This window comes from Triturus cristatus, chromosome 4_1, assembly GCF_964204655.1.
Source record: "Triturus cristatus chromosome 4_1, aTriCri1.1, whole genome shotgun sequence".
Classification (NCBI taxonomy): Eukaryota; Metazoa; Chordata; class Amphibia; order Caudata; family Salamandridae; genus Triturus; species Triturus cristatus.
The window spans coordinates 201,996,263-202,017,759 of NC_140585.1; the positions used below are offsets into that span (position 1 = coordinate 201,996,263).

Sequence of the window (21,497 nt, forward strand, 5' to 3'; positions counted from 1 at the left end):
AACCAGAGTCCCGGTCACGACCGCCATGGACCCAGCTCTACACGTCTTTCCGGTGCTGTACCTGCTACATCACCAGGAACTCATGGACCGCCGCGGACAACACTGCCGGTACGCAACAACACAAACACAACACACAACACACGGGCTGACACAGGGCCCAAATCGACATCAGACACCCTAGGGGGGACAGGGACACATCCACAAGGGCACCCACACATCTCCCACCTGCCACAAAGTCACCCCACTGGATCCCGGACACACAGCTACCGCCACCATGCAGCAATGTCCCAGTCATGTGACCGCAGCTGCGAACACAAGCAAATACATATGCACAATGCAGAAGGCAGGGCCAGTGACAGGCATGGGCAGGGCACAGGGCCACACCCCCTCCCAACACACACTAGCACAACCCATGAAGGCACATGCCATGTGCCCCTCCTGTGCACCGCATGCACAACAACAAGACAGGGCAATACACACCCTGCACCACACAACAAACAATCATGGAGACACACACTGCAGGAGTGGCTGCACAGGAACACACAACACACAGCACAGTAGCACAGGGCCAGGGAAACACATACACCACCACACCACCACACTCAGGGAAATATAAATGAGGACAAGCAACAAATGAACACATACAAGGAATTAACATTCAAATGGACACACAGCCTGCACACTCACACATACATACCACAGACTGACACCCACACACACATACACGCCCCACATGCCAATAGCAATTGAGCACAACAAATATGGAAACCAAGGTGGGCTGCACACAAATGGAAGGCCATGGAGACACACAACAAGCATACGTACATCACATCAACACAAGGAACAGAGCACAACACCCTCACACCATCAAATCACACATGGCTGGCACAGTCAGTGAACTCAAACCACAGACAGCTCAGTGCAACAACACAGGGAGACAGCAAGGCAAACCACATATAGGCACAAGGATGTAAGGAAGGCCCTGAAGTCAAACTGTGAACAGCCACACATCTATACAACTACTTCACAGGAGTACACCAGCACACTACACACAGGGACCAGCTACACACCTCAGGACTGACAAACACCAGTAAGAATCTACACACATACCCCCCTCACACCAGCAGCACACAGCACCAGTGCCAAACACACTGAAGGCTGGCAACACTTGACAGTCAATACATACATAAACAACCGCACACCCTGGGCTCAGCCACAAACATCACACACACACACAAAGGGATGCCACCACAAATGTGGAAACAAATACATCAGACAAACACATAGCCCAACAGAAACACACACAAAGCCACAACAACAATAACAGGCATGCCCTGTGCAGCTAAACTAGGGAAAGGCAATGGGAGCACAGACACAACAGGAGTGCACAACCTCCTCACTCAGGAACAATGCACAGACAACATACAACAACACACACACGAAGTGCACCATCACAGAGCAACAGAGCCACAGCAAACAAACAACAGATGCACAGGCAGACCAATCACATAGTAAACACAGCAGGAAATCAGGGGATGCACACCAAGCAATCACAAGGCAACATACACACACAGCACTGCATGCACAACAAGCTGTGTGTGCACAAAAAGCATACCAGACACACACAGGCATCAGTGACAGAACAACAACCCACACAACACCATACAGCACAGCACAAAGACAACATCACACCCAGGAAGTGAAGCAAACACATAAACAACACACATACATCCAACACAACACCCAATAAATGCACAAGTCTGGGACACAAAGGTGGAAACAACTTGCCCACAGGACTGGGCAGCACACACAGTTGAACTGCATTGGAGCAACCATGACTCACAAACAGCACCAGAACATCACACATGACCCATTGGGGAAATGCCCTGAGTGACACATTGACCCTGGCCAAAGAACTGCACCACAAAGCACAGTGTCACAAATGAAGTCATGGGGAGGCACACACACATAAAAACCAAGGTGACAGCCCACACCAAAGTGAAGTGTACTGCATGTCAGTAGGGGACATGTCAGGAGTGTACCATACACAAAGAGAGGGAGTGCAGACCCACAATGGGTAGGCAGCTGAAGCACAGATAGGGGATGGCATGACAACACACACAACATGCCACACTGGAGGCAAGAAGGCATGAGAAAACACAAGCACAATGGCAGTGTGGAGCAGCAAATCTGCACAGTCCCCATAAACAGCCAGCAGACACATGGATGTGCAACTAAACACAACACTGACTTGCCAGTAACACTCTCTGCATACTCACAAGTGACAAAAACAACAAGTAGAGGAGCTAGAGGGCGCCGGACTGCAATGGCCGCACTCCTGTGAGGCTCTCGCCAGCCGGGCGAGTTAATACTGCATTAGCCCATCCTGCATCCAGAAAACAAACTTCTGTCCCGCGCCGAGTGCTGAGCTGGGGCTGGAGCGTACCTGTGGCTGGTCCTGGCCGATCGGACTGGCGAAGCGGGAGAAATCGCCGCCGTAAGCTCTGGCAGATGCTGCTGAGTAATTGCTGGAGCGAGGAGGCTGGCGCGGGTGCTCACGCGACGCCGCGGCTTCCACGTGGACAGAGGGCCGCGGCGCGCGGCGGCTGTTGGTGGCGGCTGGTGGAAGCGGCGAGCAGCAACTGGCGCTGGAGACGGGCCATCTGACGGCTGAGGCGGACCTACTGCGGTGCCGGTAAGGCGGTGACGAGCTGGGGCACTGCTGGGGGCTCTGAGCTGCATTACGGCCGCGGCCTGGCGGATCTCTAGATTGTCAGACCAGTGGGGGGGAGGTGCAATATTTACCCTAGAGCTGCAGGACGATTCGAATCCCTGTGGACTACGCCCCCCCTCCACCCCCCCTCAGGATCCACTGTGGAGGGACGATCCCGCGGATACTGCGCTGACCACAGCTAATCTTGGAGTCTTGCGGGAGGGGCTGACAGTAACCGACTGGCTCCCTGGCGTGGCCAATAGCGCGTGGAGCATGGCGTTGTAGCCCCCCAGACATCACCATTGCTGAGTCCTGTCACGCATGACACACACTACTAGAGCAGGTTGGTTATCCTGCTGAGCCGGACGGACCGTCATCGCAGGACCCCAGGGAACTTTGCGGAGGGGCTCTGGCGGAGTAGTGACTATGCGCTGAAACTCCACCTCAGGATGGTACATTGAGTTTGGCGCTCTTTGTGAGCTGGTCCCCCCGCCTTTGTGGCACCGGGCCCCTCCCCCCCCCTTTTTTGTAAACTACGAGCGAGGCCGTGGGTGGCGGTGGCTTAGAGTGCGGGGCTGTTGCCTATCACGATACACGCCGCGACCCTAGCGGCTCCAGCGAGAGTCCTCCATACTGTTGAACTATAGGGGAACTACCACCTGGCTATAATGGGGAAAACAGACACTAAGCAATCACGACTCCCCTTCGAAACTCAAAAGAAGAAAGCTCGTGGTCCTCCACCGGGGGATGGCGATTCTGATGTAGGAGACGCTGAAGACGTGGACTGGAAGGCACTCTTGCTCAACATGCAAACTAGCCTCACCTCAATCGACTCGAAAATTGACGGAATGTCTCGGCGCCTAGACTCTGTAGTACATAGACTTGACCAACAAGAGGAGCGAGTCAAAGAGTCGGAACAGCGGATATCGGGGCTGGAGGATGGGGCGACGGGCACCGCACTCAAAGTCTCGCAAATGGAGAGATTACTGAAGGTGATCTCCAACAAGAACGAGGACTTAGAAGCGAGATCGCGCCGCAATAACGTGCGCCTCATTGGTCTGGCGGAGTCTACATCTGTCGGTAAAATGGAAACCTTCATTGAAAAGCTCCTGTCTGATCTGTTTGGCACGACTGCCTTCTCTCCACACATGGTGGTTGAGCAAGCCCATCGCTCCCTGGGCCCTCGCCCCGTGCCCGGAGCCCCCCCGCGGCCTATCATAATCAGATTTCTGAACTATAGAGATCGCGATACCCTGCTTAGGCTAGCCCGGGAGAAACAACCTGTCCAGTTTGAAAACGCTATACTCTCCTTCTTTCCAGACTTCACGCAGTCGGCGCAAGATGCGCGCCGTAAATTTGGGTCGGTCAAGAAACGTCTGATGCAGAGTGGAATTCAATACTCCATGCTGTACCCGGCTCGCCTACGGGTGGTCTATCATGGCAAGCCTCACATTTTTCAGGACCCTTCTCAAGTGGAACTCTTTCTCAAAGACCACAAGAACTCCCGGGGAGCTGCCGGGTCTCCATCGGAAAGGGCTGGCTCCCGATCACCCACTTCTGCGCTGGACTGATAAAAAGCGTCATGGCTATCACTCTAGCCCAGCCTGGTACCTCAGACTTGCTTTGGCCCACGCCATAGATCCGGACCTGGGTGCTCGCTGTGCGCATGGGTCTGGGCCCTGGCCCTCTCACGATGAGCAGTTACTATCCGGACTTTGTTGCCCTCATGTTTTTTCTGGATGTTAATTAACTATGAACTCGCCCCGGCACTCGCCTCCCCCTCCCGCGCCTTCCGCTGACTAATGCGTCTGGTGGACTGCGGGTGAAATATCGGGGGAGGTGAACGGCAGGTCCGGACTCCGAGTGTCCCCCAATTGGGTGTTCCCCAGTAGGGTAATGACTTATTGTAGGGAGTTTGTATGGGGTGGGGGAGATGCTCGGTATGTTTGGGATGTCGGAGTGGGCGGGCGGGGAGGGATTCAAGGGGTTGGATTTGGTTTGTTTGAATTTAGCAGGGGTAAAGTCAACATGCATAGTGTTGTTGTACCGTTGGACACCTTCAAATTCCAGTGGCATAAGGGACAGACTTGCGTGGCACGCTCCAAGATCTATTCCTTCACTACCTGCAGACATGAGTCGTGCAGTAGACACTGACACTGGTGGGGGAGGGCTACACTCGGCGATCACCTGGAATGTTAGAGGCCTAGGGGATCCTAGGAAGCGTAGACACATCTTGGGAGCGTTAGACAGATTAAGGGTGCAGGTGGTCTTCTTACAGGAGACCCATATGGATCCCCACCGCGGTGGCACATTTGCCGCCAGATGGGCAGCACACTCTATTTTTGCGCCCTATTCGTCTTATGCGAGGGGCACCGCTATTCTGATAAAAAGAGGGGTCCCCTACACTCCCCTGGGCCACGTAGCCGATCGGGAGGGACGTTATTGTATGGCTTGGGGTAGGATCGGTGTTGAAACCATCACCCTGGCCTGCTCATATGGCCCTAACTGCGACGACCCTAGCAGCCTCATTGCTCTCTGGAACAGAATAAGGGAAGTGGGATCCACACATCTCATATGGGGAGGCGACTTCAATGCGGTGCTTGACCCTGCGCTAGATAGGTCCAATCCCTCTACACTGCACTACACCACCACACACAGATACCTGCGTGACATTTGTGATGCACAGGAAATCATAGACGCCTGGCGTCACTTGCATCTGACTCAAAAGGAGGGTACGCACTGGAATACTGCACGCGCCACGTGGGCCAGACTGGATTACCTGCTGCTTTCCAGAAGTTTAGCCCCCTCGCTGGTCACAGCACAACATGTGGGCCGCACATTCTCTGACCACTCCCCGGTGCTGGCTAATTTCCGCTTGCATGACATGATGGGGAGGTCGCCCTCCTGGAGACTCCAACCTAACATTTTACTTGATGAACTGTTCCGCACAGAACTGTGTCAAGACATTGAGGACTTCCTGTCGCACAACAAGGGATCAGTGGACCGAGTTGCCACCCTGTGGGAGGCGTTGAAAGTCACGATGCGGGGTATTTGTATCTCAAAAAGCTCAGGTGTGCTGCGCGCCGTACGTAACACATTGCATAAATTGGAAACCACGTTACACACATTAGAAACTCAACCTGATTATGCCACTAACTCAGCTACGCAGGCACAATACCGGACCGCACTGTCGGAATACAAGTCCACCGCGGAGCGGGAGGTTAACTTCAGGGGTAAATACTTCAAGGCGAGGGCTTATGGGGAGGGAGAGTGCCCTGGGAGGTTCCTAGCAGGAGTGGTTCGCCCTCCGCGGTGCTCAAATTTCGTATTGGAGCTGGAGAGCGAGGGTGGGACACCTCTGCGAGACACAAACTCGCTCTTGGATGCCTTCACTGCCCATTATTCGGCACTTTACTCCACTACCAGAGTAGGTGAACTTGATATGGATGACTATCTGAGGGAACTCACATTAGGATGGCTCTCGGATCGCCAGCGGGAGTTCCTGGCTGAGCCCATCAGCCTGGAGGAAATTAGAGACGCAATTGGTCAGATGTCTTCGGGTAAAGCCCCCGGCCTGGATGGTTTGCCCATGGATTTCTACAAAGCCTATGTGGATATCCTGGCTCCGGTGCTGTGCGAGGTTTACATGGAGGCCCATGAATCCGGCGCACTTCCCCCATCAATGCAGGAAGCCCTAATTACCTCCCTACTTAAACCCGGGAAACCGCCCCAGTGTTGCTACTCGTACCGCCCCCTCTCCTTAATCAACTGCGATGCCAAGATTCTGACCAAAGTATTAGCCAATCGATTGCAGTTGCTATTGGGGGGTCTGGTGCTGTTGGATCAAGCGGGATTTGTCCCAGGCAGGGCCACCTCTTACAACCTCCAGACCCTCTTCTCAATATTGCAAAACGTAGACCATGACTTGCCACTGGTGGAGGTCTTTTTAGACGCCACTAAGGCATTTGACTCCTTGGAATGGGACTATCTCCAATGTATCCTGCGCAATACGGGGCTGCCGATCGGATTCACGCAGTGGATAGGTATCCTTTATCGTCAGCCGATGGCCCGGGTGGGGGTGAACGGCCGAATATCAGAGGCCTTTGCTATATCACGGGGGACACGTCAGGGGTGCCCCCTATCCCCGCTGCTGTTCGCCATTGCGATGGAGCCGCTGGCTGCTCGGCTCCGACAGCATCACAGGGATAAGGCCCTGCGTTGCTTGCAGAGGGAGGTGCTAATATCATTGTACGCGGATGACATCACTCTATACCTCCGCGACCCTGCTGCTAACCTTAATCCTATCCTGAGGGAATTCATTCGGTTTGCGGGCATGTCTGGTATACATATTAATTGGGGAAAATCCACTATTTTCCCGCTCACCGCAGCTGCACAGCCGTTCCCCCTTGATTATCCACTGAGGTGGTGCGAAGATGAGGTCCGATATTTGGGTATACTGCTCTCCCGGGATAGGGAAGAATTGATGCGGATGAATTACGGGCGCACATTTGATCATATTCAAACTTGTGTAACCAGATGGATCACGTTGCCGCTCTCATTTGCGGGCCGCGCATCTCTTATTAAGATGGTGGTCCTTCCCAAACTCCTCTACCTCTTCTTAAATATCCCATATTATCCGGGCAAGTCCTTCTTCCAACGCTTGCGCTCCGAGCTCATCCGTCTAGTTTGGGGGGGGAAACGACCCCGCCTGAGCTGGGATGTATTGACTCGCCCATTCGCGCAGGGGGGATTTGATTTACCAGAGTTTGAGCTCTACTACTATAGTGCCCAGGCACATTACGTCTATCATTGGTTCCACCCCACTCCCTTTATGCCACAGATAGCGGTAGAGCACTGGTTGGCAGATCCCGTCCCACTGGAGGGCGCCATATTTAGTGTGCCAGAGGCCAGAGCTGTGCACCATACCACAGTTTCCGCCACGGTCCTGGCATGGCGGCATATCGCGAAAAAACTCTGCACGCCCTTGATGTATTCCCCATTGCTTCCCCTGGCATACCATCCTCTGTTACCCGGTCTGCAGGAACGATTAGTTAAACATTTCTTAGACAAACATAACATTAAGACATGGGGTGACCTATATAAAGATGGACAGTTTCGATCACTGACACACATCTTAGCCGACAACACACCTACCCCCATGGACACATTTCTTTACATTCAACTCCGCAGTGGGATCCGCGCACTCACAGAGGGATTTCCGGATGAACCGCCCACCTTAGACCCTCTACACCAATTGTCAAGGCTGTCACTCCAGCACACGCGGTCTCCAAGCTCTATCATTCACTCCGCGCAGCGCCGGACCCAGTACCCTGCAGGGCGCGCACAAAATGGGAAGCAGACTTAGGGGTACCCATGGAAGACGAGCTCTGGAGCTATTGTTGTCTGCAGACTGAGCAGATCTCCTCCAGCAGTAGATTCAGGGTTATTCACTACAAGTTCCTGCATAGACTTTACTGCACCCCTGCTCACATGTTCAGGGTGGGCCTGCGAGGGGATGATTTCTGTTGGCGCTGCCGCTCACCAGCGCCAGACTTTCTGCACATGGCCTGGAACTGCCGGGAAATCGCAGACTATTGGTGTCAGGTGTACGCTGGCATTTCAGTGATGATTGATGTCCCTATGACACCTTCCCCAACGCAGGCACTTCTGGGATACACAAAAAGCGTCAAAAAAACGGTTCGCAGGTTGAATTGCTTGTAGGGATGGTAGGGGAGATTCAATCCGGTGCAGATGTCCATATATCTCGCTCCTGCCCTGCAGATCGGCGCTCCCGTTAATAACTGGCGGGGTGGCCGGGAGTTGTCACAGCCCACTCAACTGGTGCGAGGGGGTGGCGGGATGGGGATCCCCCCTCACGGCGCCTCCGACAACGATGGTTTACCACTGTGGGTGAGATGTATTCTATATTGAAAATATGGAATGGGGGGCTGCCGCGCAGGTCGGCTCTGTATAAGACACAACTTATGAATGTTCCCATGGTCACTGATGGCATAAAGGTTACACGACACACAGAATGGTGCAGCTTCACTTACAGCCTCAACAGATGTTGCAGATTAGTGTGACGCTGCCGGCCCCACGCGGGTTGTAGGCGGACAGCTGTGTAAATTACCACATGTCTACATGCCTATGACTACCGCACTTGTGTGAATGTGGTTGCTGGTGACACACCGCCGGGGCTAGGCGGTAGCTACCACGATTTGGGTGCCATGCATTGACACGAGGCACCGCAATTTGGGTGACGAAGCATGCCCACCGCCATATGGGCATGTCTCCATGCCTATGACTACCACACTTGTGTGAATGGGGGTGCTGGTGACACACCACCGGGGCCAAGCGGTAGCTACCACGATATGGGTGCCATGCATTGACACAAGGCACCGCGATTTGGGTGGTGGAGCATGCCCACCGCCATATGGGCATGTGTCCATGCCTATGACTACCGCACTTGTGTGAATGGGGGTGCTGGTGACACACCGCCGGGGCTAGGTGGTAGCTACCGCGTTATGGGTGCCATGCACTGACACGAGGCACCGCGGTTTGGGTGGCGGAGCATGCCCACGCCATATGGGCATGTCTCTATGATTATGACTACTGCACTTGTGTGAATGGGGGTGCTGGCGATACACCGCCGGGGCCAGGCGGTAGCTACCGCGATATGGATGCCATACAATCGCAATGCCCATCTGTCAAACATCAACAGGGCACAGGGCCAAGATGGTCAATGGAACATCACTGTGCACACAAGGCTAATCTCCCATTTACTCCACTGATCGCTACACATGCCATGTTTGTGTGTGTGTTTCGTAGATTGGCCTGTACCCACTCACATGTCACTTATGGATGTGATGTTGGTGTAGGCAGGACAGTGCTGTTATTGACTCTACAATGTTTAGACATGTCAATGTGTTGAGGTGCAGTGACAATCACAGCGATGCTCGTCCCAATGAATGATGAACTATGTTGCATTGCCTCTCATGTCTGCTCATGCACACATTCGTCATTCCAGCGCCAACTGTGGTCATTGTGTGGTGGATGTGTGCCAGGTTGTAATGACGCATTGAGGTGTGACAGGGCCAGCAGCTAGGTATGAGACTGTGGGTTCGATTAGTTACACATTTGATGGATGCTATACTCCCAGGCATGCCCATTTGAAATGTGGCCTTATCCCTATGTGTATTCACATTGACCAAGGTGGTGTTTTAGGTACTTGTCTTGTGTAAGTTGACAGGTGTGGCCTTTGTGCACATGAAGGTGTCCCTACATGTGAGCTGGTCTGTTAGTCAAGGTTGATGTCAGTCATTGTTGTCGTTGTGTCATCCAGAACGTGATGTGCTTTGCACATCTCATGATGTATTGCATTGACACATGTTCACTATCATCTCCACTAGGAGGAGGCCAAATTTGATTTGTCACTTGACGGTGCTGGAGGACATTGAGGATGTTGCAATCATACGGAAATGTCGCCTGGACAGAGCCACCCTGAAAACCCTTTGTGATATGTTGGCGCCCCACCTGCAACCCCGCAGGACATATCCAACAGCTTTTACCCCTACTTATAAGGTGATGGCAGCCCTGCATTTCATTGCCACTGGATCGTTCCAAGAGACAGTGGCCAGCGCTGGTGGGATGTCACAACCGATGTTCAGCATGGTGCTGCGTGATGTACTGTCCGCCATGATGCTATACAAGGACAGATACATTCATTTCCCCAGGGGTGCTGAATTGCCAGCTGTGAAGGGAGACTTCTATCCCCTTGGACACATCCCAAATGTTGTACACAATGGTTTGTTCCCGAGCAAAGAAGAGAGCAGTGTTCATTGTAGGGATAACAGTTGTATAAGAAGAAGGTCCAATCCATATGGATGAGGATATATCTTCTTTATTGTCTCAGTTGTCCAGATCACATGTTTTATAAATTCAACCAAGGATATATGCAGCCACCACGTGTTTCATCTTAGGGCAAATGGCCCCAACGACTTCCTCAGGGCTACAAGATAATAATAAAAATTACAATAAAAATTACTCATCAGACAATATCTCATTACTAATCACATATATTACTGTGAGCAGCATGAACCATTCAGATAATAACACCAATGAAAGACCCAGGAAAAAAGAAAAAAGAAAATAAGAGAAAAGTAAAAAGACAAAATATAGGAGGACACCTCTGTGATAATTACTATAATATTACATAGTGTGTCAGAGAAAATTCAAACGTTGAAAAAGATTTTTGGAAGTGTACGAAAGGATCAGTGTGAAAGTAATCCAAACATAATAAAGAAGAAGAGAGGATGAATAACACAACTCAAGAGCTCAATTATAAACTCAGGTCATATATCCCCTAAGATATTACCGCATAGTATAGTGAATAAGAAATCATTGTAATTGATATAGGTATCCACCAAACACGGAGAGTAGAAGAATAATCACTAAACACTCTCGTATGCAATAGAAGTGTAGTGTCCTCATAATATCACAATTTAATTTGTGCGTAAAATTGTATGTATATATGTGACACTCACCATAAGCAATAAAGTTTCTGCTTGAGTGTCATCTAGTGCAATAATATACGTGGCGAGTACGATGAGAAAGTCAGCCAATATTTTAAAATATTGCAGTACAATGCCAGATATCTGAAAGGTAAATAAGGATCAAAAGTTTAAAGTCCCTATGTCACGGTTTTAAAAAACCTCAAAACAATAAGTCTCAAGGTGTCGATAAGATTCATCAGTTTATGACAAAGTTACCCTTTGTGGACTAATAAGCAAAATTCAGTAACATTTATCATAAATAAAGGGAAAACCACGGAACATCGGTCTAAAGGATAAAGTTACCTCAAATCTGACTCCGAGAATATGTCCCAGTCAGCATATATTTTCATACGGCAATGAGTAGTCTGAAAACACAAAGGGGATATACCATTGTCTCTCCATCAGAAACACATAACATACTTCGATCTAAAAAGCAGTTCTCAATCAGAGGGAACATCAATCCCTCATAACTCAATAGTATGGACGCCTCTCTATGCAGCCATAATTTATGACATATATCAATAAATAGAGTTTCCAAAGCGCAAGGAGACTACTAGGCGGTAACACTAAGCACATCCATAATGCACCCAAAATCCTACCTGAAATGTGGAGAGTGCTCCGATAAGTATCTGGGGTCCGGTGTAAGTAAAGCAAACGGGCACCATGATGGTCCCGTATATATAGGGGCTCGTCCCAGCGTGTGCGTCACTAATGATTGTTTAGAGAAAGGACTGACGAGCAAACCGTTTGTATGGGAGTCGCCATCTTTAAAGGGTAATTATAATTGGGAGAACCCTAGTTCTGACGTGTAAATACAAAAGTAACTTAAGAGTGTTGAGCATCATAATGTTTAAAAACAAATTAAATCGTAACACATATAAACCAGTAAATATAACCCTAAATTAGAGTAAGAACACAGTTATGTGTTTCCAAATGTCATCGCATCGCCAACCACAATATCACCAGAACAACCCATAAGAGAAAACTACAGCGAAAAAGGAGTCATAATTTGTAAATAGCAAAGGAGCATGTATCTTTAGGGTTTAGAATATAGTAAGGCCAAATGTCCCAAAGAGATCACAATGACATACAACAGTTTGCAAATCAATCCTAAAATCGGTATGAAAGGTACTATGATCCAAACTAAATGGGCATGAATTATGACATTTAAATACATCATACATATAAGTACAGAATGATGGCTTGGAAGATCAAAACATCAGGATTTTATAGTATTGTAAACGAAAAACCAACATAAAATACTCAATAAATGTTTGAACGGTATTTTGACAGTTAATGTGGAAATATTAATATTCCATCTTACTAATAATAATATATATGAAAGTGACAATTTAGATCGTTCATTTACAGATACTCCAATAAAGTGCAATTATGGTACGAATCTCAACACATAGTCATTATTATTCCAGTTGATCAACAACCAGAACTACAGAACAGAAGATTAAATTAAAGTCACTCATTTTCAGATACTCCAATAAAGTGAAATTATAGTACAAATACCACAAAATTGTCATTATTATTCCGATTGATCATCAACCAGAACTACAGAGCAGACGATTCAGATTAGGTGGGTTAGGATAACATAGCAGATCAAGATAATGATGAGCAGGGCCACGAATAGGTCCTAATCATGTATTCAGAAAGTAATGTAGTTCATGATCTACATTTATTCCGAGTTTGACTGCATGTAATTTTGAAATCCATCGGGCCTCAGATTGCCGTAACCTCAATTCCCTATTACCACCTCTAGGGTCACTCTTCACAGTTTCAATCCCATAAAAACGAAATCCCAATGAGGATCCCTGTTTCTGGCATATAGACGCATGGCAACCAATTGGGTATCTAATATCAAGATTTTTTAAAGCGCGAAAATGCTCTGCCATGCGTTCCTTAAGGGGGCGGATGGTGCTGCCCACATAAATCATGCTACACTTACACTGAATCACATAGACAACGAACTTTGTCAGGCAATCAATATGATCACGAATTTGAAACTTACGTGATCCATTATATTCGAAGTCTTTTATTCCTTTCTTAGTGAACTTACACATACTACAGTTACCACATGCGTAGGATCCAATATTAAGTGAGTCAAGCCAAGTATTTTTGATTGATGTCTGTTTAGGATAACTCGGACTAATGATGCTTTGAATTGTTCTTCCTCTCCTATATGTAATACTTGGGGATTTTGAGATGTATTGTTCCAATGATCTATCTGCCATTAGTAATGACCAGTTGTTCTTGAGAATGGCATAAAGTTTATGTGACCAAGGATGGTAGTTGGTCACAAGTCTAACTAAAGACTTGGTGTCTTTCCTGTCTTTATATGGTATACTCTTAAGGGTGTCAGATCTATTCAGTCGTATGGCCCTATTTTTAGCTCTACAGATAGTTTTTCCTGAATAGCCCCTAGCATGAAATCTACATTCAATATCCTTCACTTGTTCAACGAAATCCTCCTCTCTGCTGCGATTTCTGCGTGCCCTCAGCATTTCACCGAAGGGTATAGCATTGATTTGGCTCTTCGGATGAGCACTATTGGCATGGAGCAAGGAATTGCACGCTGTGGTTTTTCGGTGCATTTTGCTATGTATTCTCCCCTCCTGATGGAAAAGTTCAAGGTCAAGAAAGATAATACTTTCCAAATCAGATGTCATGGTAAAGGTCATGTTGTAAATATTGGAATTCATATGCTGAAAGAATTCCTCAAGGTCCTCACTACTGCCAGTCCAGATGATTAGGCAGTCATCTATATATCTTCCACAATATAAAATGGAGTCATGCCATCTAGCACCCAAAGGGCCCAGATATGCTCCGCCTCGAACCATTCTTTAAAGAGACAAGCAAGAGACAGAGCAAACCTGGAACCCATCGCTACACCGCAGGTCTGCAGGTACCATACCTCATTGAAAAGAAAGGCATTGTTTTTTAAGATTAATGATGACGTTTCAATCAGCATCTCAGAATGCTCAAGGAGTTCTATCGGGCGTCGGTACAAGAAATGCTTCAAAGCCTGAATGCCATGTTCATGTGAGATATTAGTATACAATGAGACAACGTCCATTGTGACGAATCTCATGTCATGAACCCATGTGAGGTCATTAAGAATATTTAAAACATGTTTCGTATCCCTAATGTATGAGGGAAGGTTGTGTACATACCTTTGTAAAAAGGTGTCGACAAATTCCGCCATCCTTTCAGTTGGCCCTCCAATTCCAGAGATTATTGGCCTACCTGGCGGGTTACTGAGATTTTTATGGATTTTAGGAAGGGAATACATACAAGGATATCTAGGTTTATCCGTCTTGAGAAATAGAAATTCTTTGGGGGATAAAAGGCCACATTCCTGCCATTTAAGCAGTTTGAAGGAAAAAGTTTTGTGATTTGAAACATCGGATTGTTATCAATTTTTTTATACCAAATGTCATTAGTAAGTTGTGATAAGATCTCCATATCATATTTTGATCTGTCCATTATGACCATATTTCCTCCCTTATCGGCTTCTCTCACTATAAGGTCTGTATCTTTAGATAGATCTTTAAGTGCTTTCCGTTCATTAAAAGACAAATTGCATGATTTAGATGTATATTTAGTGGTAGTCATATGTTTATCCCACTTGTCTAAATCTAAATTGACTTGTTTATAAAAGAGATTGATATTGTTTCCACTAATAAGTTGAGGGGTCCAACGGAACTTATTTTTGAGACCACTATCAATGCTAAAGTTAGTCAAATGATTTAGATCAGAGGCCACATCACGAACATCAACTGGTGCATCAGCTTCCTCATTCAAAGATAAAAGTGTCGTGACATTGAGAACATCTTGAATTGACACATCTCCAGTAATCTCATCACATCCTCTAGAAACATTAGGCTTTGGGTTTTGCTCAAAAAACCTTTTTAATTTTAGTTGCCTTACAAATTTAAATACATCAATTCTAGTATCAGTAACATCATAAATTGAAGTTGGACAGAAATTCATCCCCTTTTGGAGTGCTGTAATAAGGTCTTTGGATAAGGTTTTACTCGATAGATTAACTACCTGAACATTTTTTATCTGTTCTGTACCTATTGTCTGTTCTTGTTCCAACATCCCAAATGTTGTTGGGGCCATTGATTGCATCCATGTCAGTCTTGTGCCACCACAGGCAAGTGAGCACATTTACCACAATCGCAAACATTACCACTCCATCAATGTGCAAGTGGTGTGCCTGGCAGATATGACCATCTTGGCTAATCTTCTTCCCTAGTGTGCATGGATTGTGGGTGAGTATGCCTAGTTGTGTGGCATGCTAGGTGTGTGACCTGCTGCCCTCAACCTCTGCGACGTTGAAATGTCTATTTGTGTTTGTCATACCTAGGTGACTCTGCATATCCCAACCGTCCCTGGTTGCTGAGCCCACTGCGGAATCCCAGGTCCTCGGCAGAAATACGCTACAATGAGGCCCATGGGAGGACACTTCGTGTGGTGGAGCGTGCTTTTGGTCTGCTCAAGTCACGTTTCTGCTGCCTGGACAAGATGGAGGTGCACTGGTATACTCGCCCAGGGAATTGTGTCAGATTGTAGTGGCATGCTGCATGCTCCACAACCTAGCCATTCGCAAGGAGGTTCCCCTGCTCCTGGATGATGGTGAGGACCCAAGGCCCCAGCCAGCAAACCAAGCCGTGTCCAGTGATGAGGACACTGGAGAGGAGGAAAGTGTTGACCTGCGTGAACAGCTCATCACCCACTACTTAACTTGACGGTGGGTGTCAATGTGCAACACACCCATTGTCTGCTGATATTGCTGTTGTAAATAAACCCAAATTCAAAACAAAGAAAGCACAACACTATTAATCAGAAACAGAAATCCAGAGAGGTCATTCTTCATGTCGATTAGCAGTCTTTATTCTCATAATACAAATCTCAAAATTCCCAGCACACGATTAGCCGACTCATGTTTCGTCTTTGCTCAGACTTTTTCAAGGCATGAACATCGGGAATAACACTCCAAAGTCAGAGTTACGCCACATCTAGTAATGCGTTACAGTGTATATATGCACGCCCAATCCGGATGTTATAGTGCAAACACCACAGCTCCAAATGACCCACACACGACCACAAACACAATCCTGGTAATCATCCCTTGTTAGAGAAATTTCAGTATGATTCAAAACTGAGTTTTTGAAGTCGTATGGCCATTAGAATCGAAAATACCCGGGCTTTAAAACCATCCGTGAATTGCTAGTTATCAAAGGATCCTCATTAACATCCATATTATAATTAAGACCATCACCTCGTAGTAAACCAACCCGTCCTATTGTGTATTCCTGTGAATCACTATAATGACATCCGATCAAGAGGCTGGTAATAGTGCTCTTGTGAGAATAAACACCAAAGTAGCACTCCTATTACGGCTACTGCGGCACAACCATGATACATTGTGACTCAGAACTTTCAAACATCAAAGTCTCTCCCCAATCCATAAAGTCTCACAATCCACGAGAGATTAATTTGTTTGTACTTACCAGCCTCCACTCCCAGGCTACTCCTGTGAGACTCTCTGGATGCAGTATGGCAAGCACCTTCTCCTCCCATTGTGTGAATGGTTTTGGTGGAATGGGAGGGCCACCGCCAGTCCTCTGAGCCAGCTCACGGTTCTTGCTCCTCCTCTCCTTGACCACCCTCTTCAGATCATGCCAACGCTTCATGATCTCCTTTTTTGATCTTGGGGTGGTCCCTACTGCATTGACCGTTTGGACTATCCTTGCCCACATTTATGTCCTTGTGGCTAATGGTGTCTGTTGGACCAGGGTACCAAAAATATGTGGTTCCACTCTGACTATCTCATCTACCATGACCTTCAACTCACTCTCAGTGAATTTGGGCATTTTCTGTGTGGCCATGGTGTGTGGTATGCAAAGGGGTTGTGGGTGCAGGAGTGTGAGTGGTGGTTGTGGTTGTGCTGTGTATGGTGTGTGTTGGGCAGGGGGGTTAGTTGGGCTGGTGTGGAGGTGGTGGTGGTGCTGTGTGTGGTGTGGCTAGTGATGTTGTGTCCTTTGCCTCTCCGGTGAGCTGGGGGTATGTGTCCCTTCTGTCCTGGAGTATTGCAAAGGAATGTGGTCGGGGAAGGGGCTGGTTTTATACTCAGCTATGTGGGTGTGTCCAATTGGGGTGTTGCTGACAGGTGTGTTGTCCTGGGATTTTTCTTTTTCTTTTTGCCATGTGTGTTTTGTGTATTTGGGGGGCATGGCTAGTTTTCTGTGTGCACTTATTGGCCTTCTTGTGGGTTTTTTGCTTGGTCCGCCATATTTTTTACAGCTCTTCCGCTGACTCTCCCATTCATCCCATTGTGCGACCGTGGCGGTCAGAGAGAGCGGTACGTACCGCAGGACCGTCGGGGATATCCTAATTTCCGCTATACTTGCGGCGGGTTGGTATTTTTCCACCGCGAATCCGACCGCCGCGGACGGATTTTGGCAATCTCCGCCTGCTACGGGTGGTTTTTCTTGGCCTGGTTCCGCCGCGGTTGGATTTTTTTTTTTGGCAGTTGATCCGAATTTGGCCACCAGTTTTCCCACGGTGCCGGCGGGCGGTTGTTTTCTGCTTCCATTGCGGTCGGGGTAATTTTCCGCCCGCCATCCTAATGGACCTCTTAGTTTTCTATATTTAATGTACCAGACCATTGAAGAAGAAATATTTTCACAGTTATATATTTTAGAGAATGTATATTATTTCTATAAATCTTATGGACACTTAATTAATGGCACTGTCTTTATTTTGGGACAATGATTCATGTGTACTATTTTATATAAAAAAATATATATTAAATTATGTGTTTTTCAAAGTTACCCATCCTGTACTAAAATCTTGCTGAAAAGGCGAAAAAAGGAACTATTACACTTCTCCCTTTGTGCATTTATTAATTTATTCAGGGAAAATAGATATTAAATATAAAGCCTACTCCCATGAGACACATAAGACATGAGACACATAAATGTATCCAAAAAGTAATTAAAAATGTGAGTTTTTCCTTGATAGAAGAAAGACAAATCTTAACAGTCATCTTTTTCCAGTGGAAATGTTTATCTTTAAACATAAACTCTAAACAGATAGTGTTCAGAATTAAGCTCAGAAATATTAGAATAGAAGAAACTGTTATAAACTGACCTCATATTTAGGTGTATACATTCTCGCCTAGTTATACTGAACTGCGTTTATGCTATCTTCTAAGTAACCCACACTGCATGTTTTTACTTACTTTCACTTACCTGGCCTAGCATGTTTTTCACCTCGGATTATTCTCACCTTTTACATCGTTGTGCCATACGTATACTCAGCTTTTGCTGGCGTCTAGGGTAATCACTCACACACATAATCCTGTCATGTTGCACTTACAGCAGTCCACACACTGCATTTTTTACTGTCGTTTGGGTTCTTGTACCCACTTCAACATGGCACACGTTTTCGCCTCACACTTCCGTACACGTTTGTAGTCCCTTCTCACTTTCCCAACACACTGTCTTTAACACTCAGGACACAACGCCCTCACATCGTTCCTCGCTACGTACGCGCTTGAACTCATAGCCCGGAGGTGTTAGTACACTCTGTACATGTTTTCAACGTTCAACCTTTTTCCTCAGCACTCTTCTCACTCGTTTGGCATGCCTGTTTCGGGGCAAACTTTGTTTATATAAGTATATCCTTAGCATTGTTTTTTTGCTGCACTTGAGGTTCTATTACAGGACCGGAGGCTTCGGATTATGCTTTTCCTTCTTTACTGCATAAATCACAGCAGCCAGTAAAACATACAATTTAGTAAAACAAACTACATTGTCCATGGTACTTTGCGTCAGCCACGCCTCCTTAGCCCTCCATAAGAGCCCTGGTTACTGTCCCATCATCCTCTATCTTTGCTGCTCACAGCAAGAGATAAGTACCCCTCACGCTGTATTATTATTTGAATACTGGATTGGTCATTATATGCCAGGGACGATAGAGCGCGCTGCGCTTCAGAAGTTATTGTCAATGTGCATGCATGGGTTTGTCTTACTTACGGTTTGCTGCCTCATTCAGCATTTTATAGAGGGCGTGTCACGCCGTAAGTGGGAGCTTTGCTCCGATCCCCAGCGCTGCTGGAATGGAGTTTTAAAAGACGCGCATTAGGCGCGGAGGTACCAAGCCGCTGGGCGTCGAGAAAGCGACTGGTTGGGTCGAAGCGCTTCAAGCGCCGGTGTTTTGGGCTTCCCTCATCGCCCTGGTGCACCGCAGGAGCCAGGGTGGTTCCCGTCCGACGTGTGCAGCCCACGCGATCTGATTTGGGCTGGTTTTGGACTTGTTTTGGGCTCACGTTGGGCTGCACACGCCGAGATTGGCCCGTTTTGCCATTTCTACTGCGTTTTGAACACAAACCGGTAGTAGGAAGGACGCCTGACTGGCTGAAAGAATCGTCGCCCTGCAGGAGTGAGCACACACTCCAGGAATAGCTTCTTTTCGGCTCCTGCGCCTATGTTAGGATGCAATAATCTGAATACAGCTTTTGCTGAGGGGACTTGGTACAAATATTAACTTTTTTGTGTGCATGTGGGCTGCCCCCCCCCGTTTACTCCTCCAATATAAACTTTATGTCACTTGGCAAGCTTATCTGATATTAATTACTCTGCCCCACTGCATTATTATTATTACCATGGATGAGTGGGTGCGCTATGAGAATGAGGAGGATGTCTATTATGAGGGACAGCAGGAGACTGTCCTGGAAGATAATATAGTGGAGGCTCTGGACGCTTCCGTTCAATACTCGGTGAACAGGGCTCTAGCGACCACAGTTCCCAATACTGTGCAACAAGCATTGGCAGCTGCGCTCAAACCTATCACCAAGCAGCTTGAAAGTTTTGCCAAGCGTCATGGTTTTACTAAAGATAAACGTACTGCGCACCCAACTACTGACGTAGTCAAAGCGCGTCGATGGCCACATGCTACCGCCCTGGATTCACTTCCGCCACCTGCAGGCGATCACGAATATTCCACGGGAGGCAAGGCAAAGAGTAAGCAAAAGGTCTATGTGGACTCCGATACCACGACCACTGATACCGATGCTACTACAACTGATGATGACGCCCCTCTCAAGAAGAAGACCAAAAAAGTGGCTTCTTCCACTCCGGAGAATCCAACCAATACTCCTTTCACCTTCAATCCTAGTGAAATAATACACCCCAGATCGTCGGACTGGGCTCCAGCGCCCGAGGTCATTGAATACTTGCATGAGAACGTCCGAAAAGGATTTGACAAAGAGGTCCGCAACCGACTTAGGTTGGAGTGCCCTCGACCAGACCTACCTGATAAAGTTGCAGAGACTCCCGAGATAGACGTAAGTCTACTTACTTTTCTAAAGAAGTTTGCCAGAGACCCCAAAAAAGGGATAGTTCGTGCCTGGAGAGGGTGTCAGGACAAGCTCCTTGACATAGTAGGACCCCTCGCAAAAATACTGGAGATGGCGCTGGTGGCCAAGGAAACAGCGAACCCGGTGGATCCGGATATCCTTGCAGGATGGACGCAGAGGGCCATTTGCCTGCTTGGCAATGCCAACTGTGCCATATCTACTGAACGACGTAAGTCCTTGCTCATGCGTATGGACACTAATCTTACTGATCTGGCAAATGCTGAAACCGGTCCCCTCGCAGAGGGCAACCTATTTGGAGACCGTTTTGTGAAGGATGTGTCAAAGTATGTGGGAACTTTTACATCCTTGGATAAGGCTCAATCAGAAATCAAGCGCGTGTTTACCCAAGGCCTTTTCAACAGGGCCGGACGAGGCAGGGGACGCTCGTCAGGCCATTTCGCTAATCAAGGTCCCCCCAGAGGTGACTACGGTCGCGGAAGAGGTGATTGGGACTCTACTAGAGGGGGAACCTTCTATCCCACTCGTCGTCGATTCAACAAACGCCGGTTCCAAGGAGGTGGCAACAGAGCGGGCTTTCAAGCACAGAACTCCGCAGGTAAGCGTGTCAGATTTGTCCCTTCTACATTTGGGGGGTCGCACTCAATTCTTTCTACACAATTGGAAACCTTACCCAGGATGAGTGGATAATTCAGAAGGTTCAAGCGTTCCAACTGGAATTTTACGAGCCACCCTGTCAGGACACACTTCCAAATCCTCTCCGTTTTTTCCACCAAGAATGCATTTTTATAGACAACGAAATAGAAGAATTGCTTCAACAACACGCAATAGCTTT

General features: G+C 47.7%; 1 protein-coding gene and 1 long non-coding RNA gene across 3 annotated transcripts in view; one reads left to right on the forward strand and one right to left on the reverse strand.

The window, feature by feature from the left end:
- The window catches only part of LOC146854035 (uncharacterized), a 122,530-nt gene extending 106,447 nt beyond the window's left edge, over positions 1-16,083 (forward strand). Inside the window, exon 4 of the long non-coding RNA XR_014981160.1 lies at positions 15,647-16,083. This is a non-coding gene — a long non-coding RNA (uncharacterized LOC146854035). The remainder of the gene's footprint in view (positions 1-15,646) is intronic.
- Positions 1-21,497, reverse strand: part of LOC146854036 (C-type lectin lectoxin-Enh4-like) — a 114,196-nt gene that overhangs the window by 9,635 nt on the left and 83,064 nt on the right. The gene's annotated exons all lie outside the window — the stretch shown is intronic.